Raw genomic sequence first — 5,025 nt, 5'->3', positions numbered from 1 at the left:
GGGCCGAAATCCATTAAATGGGGAAGAGAATGTTTGTTTAATAAATGGTGCTGGCAAAACTGGAGATCCATTTGCTGAAAAATGAAACAAGATCTGTACCTCACACCATACACAAAAACTAACTCCAGATGGATCTAAGACTTAAATGTGAAGCCTAAAACTATAGAGTTCCTCAAGGAAAAACTAGGGGCAAATTTAGAGGCCTTAATATATGGCATAAATAGACTATCAAGCATAACTCAAAATGCACAAACAGCAGAAGAGAAACTAGATGAACGAGCTTCCAAAGACTTCTCCAAAAGAGTCAAAAGAGAACCTACAGATTGGGGAAAAATACTTGGCAATGACATATCTGACTATGACCTATCTGACTTATCTCTAGAATTTATAGAAAACTTGAACACCTCAATAACAAAAAGACAAATAATCCAATTAAAAAATGGGCAGAAGACATGAATAGACACTTCATGAAGGAGGATATTCAGGTGGCTAAGAAACATATGAAGAAATGCTCACTATCATTAGCTATTGGAGAGAGCAAATCAAAACAACAATGAGATACCATCTTGCTCCAACACTAATAGCAAAGTTCAACAAGACACAAAATAACAAATGCTGGCGAGGATTTGGAGAGATTGGACTCTCATACACTGCTGGTGGGACTGTAAAATGGTACAACCACTATGGAAAGTAGTATGGCAATTCCTTAAAAAGTTGGAATTAGAAATACCATCTGACCCAGCCATTCCATTACTAGATAATATAACCTAAAGAAGTGATAGCCAGGACAAGAACAGATGTATGCACACCCATGGTCATCGCAGCACTATTTACAGTAGCCAAAAGATGGAAACAATCTAGGTGTCCATCAACTGAGGAATGGATACCCAAACTATGGTACATACACACAGTGGCATACTATGCAACACTAAACAATAATGTAGAATCTGCAAAACACTGCATAATGTGAACGAACTTGGAGAACATTATGCTGAGTGAAATAAGTCAATCACAAAAGGACAAATATTGTATTAGTCCATTATTGTAAAAGTCAAGGAAATGTCTATTTGTGGAAGGACATTTTCTTTGTTGGTTACAAGAGGTGGGAGGGGAGGGGAAGGAAGGCTGTTAGATAGATAGAGATAAGTATTGATTTGGGTGAAGAGAAGGGCAATGTACCAAATATGAGTGATCAATATGGTGGCATTGAGGAAGAGAAAGACATAGAGAGGTACATGGGAGGTATACACAACAAAGATGAACCCTTTTGCACATATAGTTCTGCGTTGTCAGTGAAGGCAAACATGGGTATACAGGTGGATAGATGGGTGGACAGACTGAACTAGTAGGTATATCTATGAAGCTGGGAGTGCACCCAAGAACATGTATAGGGCTGGCAGACAATGGTCCTGTAAGTTTACATGTATGATCTGAATTCCCAGGTGTATAGTAGAGCTGACAAAGGACAAGGTTGTAGTCACTGCTCACAGCCAGCTACCCAGAGGGACCAAGTAGTTGAACCTGTGGGCTTGGGAACATAGTCGCAGAGGACATCAAGCTCAATTGGCATAACATACTACACAAAACACTGTTCCACATCCTACTTTGGCGAGTAGCAACTGGGATCTTAAAAACTTGTAAGCTGCCATCTAGATGCAACAATGGGTCTCTCCTCATCCAGAAGAATGAAGAAAACCAATAATTCATGGAAAAAATTAGTCCTAGTGACTGGTACACCATCCGATCTGCAGCGTATATGACTATGAGACCAGATGAACTAGATGGTGCTTGGCTACTACTGTCAACCGCTTGGAAGGGGATCTATGTAGGAGATCCTGGATAGAGAGGGAGAGCAATGTGGAACAAAACTCAAAATCATTTGGAGAAAAAAAAAGGGGTGGACCAGGTTTGCTGGTCTGATAGAGCCTGGTGGAACCATTGAGACTATGGCCCCTAGCTGACCTTCAGGTCTGGAATTGAACCCACATTTGTAGCTTCCAGCCAAACAAAAGATAGGCATATGAGTTGAACATTTACCTCAAGTAGATACACTTCTTGGAGAGAACAATCATGGGAGAAAGAAGGGCTGCTTAAGCACAGGGAGACAGCTCAGGGAGCAGGAGTGTGTGGAGGGATGGACACAGGGAAGAGGTAACTATTGGGAGGAGGTGGGAGGGGAGCTGTTGCATTGTGGTAAATTGTAGTCAATGTCATGAGACAAAGCGTATGTGAACTGTTGTATGGAAAGTGAATTTGCTCTGTAAATTTTCATCCAAATCACAAAAAAAAAAAAAAAAAAAGAGTCAAGGAAAGGTTTATCTATGGAAGGCAATTTTCTTTGTTGGTTACCAGGTGTGGGAGGGAATACTGTTAGATAGGTAGAGATAAGTATTGATTTGGGTGAAGAGAGGGGCAATGTACCAAATGTGAGTGATCAACATGGTGGCTTTGAGGAAGAGGAAGACAGAGAGGTACATGGGAGGTACAGATAACAAAGATGAACCCTTTTGTTCCTACAGTACTGTGCTGTCAGTGAAAGCAAACAGGGGTATACAGGTGGATAAATGGGTGGACAGACTAAACTATTAGGTATGTCTATGAAGCGAGGAGTGTACCCAAGACCATGAATAGGGTTGGTAGACAATGGTTCTATAAGTGTATTTATATGTTCTGTAAGAATTCCCAGGTGTATAGCAAAGCTAACAAGGGACAGGTTGTAGTCACTTCTTGATCATAACCAGCTACCCAGAGAGAGTGAGTAGTTGAACCTGTGGTCTTGGGACCATAGATGCAGGGGACATCAAGCTCAATTGGTATAATATACTTCACAAAACACTGTTCTACATCCTACTTTGGCGAGTAGCAACTGAGATCTTAAAAGCTTGCAAGCAGCCATCTAGATGCAATGATGGGTCTCTCCTTGTCCAGAGCAAAGAAGAATGAAGAAAACCAAAGATTCATGGAAACTATCAGTCCTAGTGACTGGTATACCGTGCGATCCTCAGCCTATAAGACTATGAGACCAGACGAACTAGATGGGGCCTGGCTACCACTGTCAACCACTCGGAGGTGGATCTATGTAGGAGATCCTGGATAGAGAGGGAGAACAATGTGGAACAAAACTCAAAATCATTTGGGGGTGAAAAAAAGGGGTGGGACCAGGTTTGCTGGTCTTATAGAGCCTGGTAGAACCACTGAGACTATGGCCCCTAGCTGACCTTCAGGTCAGGAATTGAACCCACTCTTGTGGCTTCCAGTCCAACCAAAGACAGGCACATGAGTTGAACATTTACCTGAGGTAGATACACTCCTTGGACAGAACAATCATGAGAGAAAGAAGGGCTGTTTATGCACAAGGAGACAGCTCAGGGGGCAGGAGTGCATGGAGGGATGGACACAGGGAAGAGGTGACTATAGGAAGGAAGTGGAAGGGGAGCTGTTGCATTGTGGTAAATTGTAGTCAATGTCATGAAACAAAGTGTATGTGAACTGCTGTATGGAAAGTGAATTTGCACTATAAACTTTCACCCAAGTCACAATAAAATATAATAATAAATATAAATAAATAAAAATAACAGAGACTACAAACCTCTAAATACAGACCTTAGTGGGGGTGGGTGGGGACTTATTTCTGAGACAAGGCTTATTTTTTCAAATACAGGATATTAAGTGGTTCAACACAAAATACACACTCTTGTGATAAAGGAGAAGGCTATGAAGGTCATTAAATTAAAAATAAGGGCAGAATTTGCACAGGGAGATAGCTCAGAGGGCAGGAATGCATAGGAAAGAAAGACAGGGAACAGGTAACTACAGGGAGGAAGTGGGAAGAGATTTGTTACATTATGAGGACTGCAATCAATGTCATGAAAAAAATGTGCATGAAGTGTTGAATGGAAAACAAATTTGCTGTGTAAACTTTCACCCAAATCACAATAAAGAAATAAATAATAATAATAAAGATAGAGGGAAAACATAGAAAGTCACAAAGGTGTGAGGTAGCATGTCAACTGAGAAATGGCAAGATTTTTCAGTATGAATTAGTTGGTGGTTTGTTAGATGTGGGGACACAGTGGGGGGGCTGGAAGAAATAAGAGGAATGAAGGACTTTATCTGTTACACTAAGTTGAGATTTTACTCTCTTGTTAGTAGGAAATGAAAACACTGATAGATTAAAAAGGGGGAAGGACATATGCAAAAATGCGTGTCAGGAAGATTGTCTTTCTGAATCAGATCAGTAGAGTATGATGTAATAAATAAAATGATTAACTTGTTAAAGCAATCTGTGAAATATTAATACATCCATGAAAGATTTACAGAAATTAATCAGATCATTGGCCACACAAAATAAACTGAAATCCAATTAAAAGTAGAATTTTTAAAGTCTCTGATCGTAAATATTATGATGGTAAATAATTTTTAAAATTGAGTAAAACAGTAAAATTATTATGCAACATGCCACTTAAAAATGTAGAACTGTCATGCTGAAACTAGCCTATTTTGTGACCTAAATATTTTTTTCTGATGTCTTATTTTTAACCTCATGTGCCTTGGTCTTGGCAATCACACCTGTATGGCTTAATCCTACAGCAGCTGTCATCATGTGAGTTCAAGTAAGATAGTTATGCTGCCTTTAACAAAAAATCTAAGTATTGTTATTGTCCAACTCTCTATCTGCATTTTAAAAAATAATATTTAATAAATTACTAGGTTCTCAAAAAAAAAATTCTATCATGTGATCTCCAGTGTTATTTCTATCACCAATGCCATATTTTCCAACTACCGGTAACTCTTCTTTGTTTCCAACTTTTTCATTCCAGTCACCAGTGATAGTCAACACATCTTGATTGCATGTTCAGTCAACTTCAGACTGCAGAAATTGGTAGAAATCTTCAATTTCCTCATCTTTGGCTTTGGTGGTTGGTGCATAGATTGGAATAATAGTAGTATTAACTGGTTTTCCTTGTAAAAAAAAAAAAAAAACTCACTGTCATCGAGTCAGTTCCAACTCATAGTGACCCCTCT

The sequence above is a fragment of the Orycteropus afer genome, unplaced genomic scaffold (genome assembly GCF_000298275.1).
Source record: "Orycteropus afer afer isolate SDZICR_OR568_19922 unplaced genomic scaffold, OryAfe1.0 scaffold00107, whole genome shotgun sequence".
NCBI classification, from domain to species: Eukaryota; Metazoa; Chordata; class Mammalia; order Tubulidentata; family Orycteropodidae; genus Orycteropus; species Orycteropus afer.
This window is presented reverse-complemented; position numbering follows the sequence as displayed.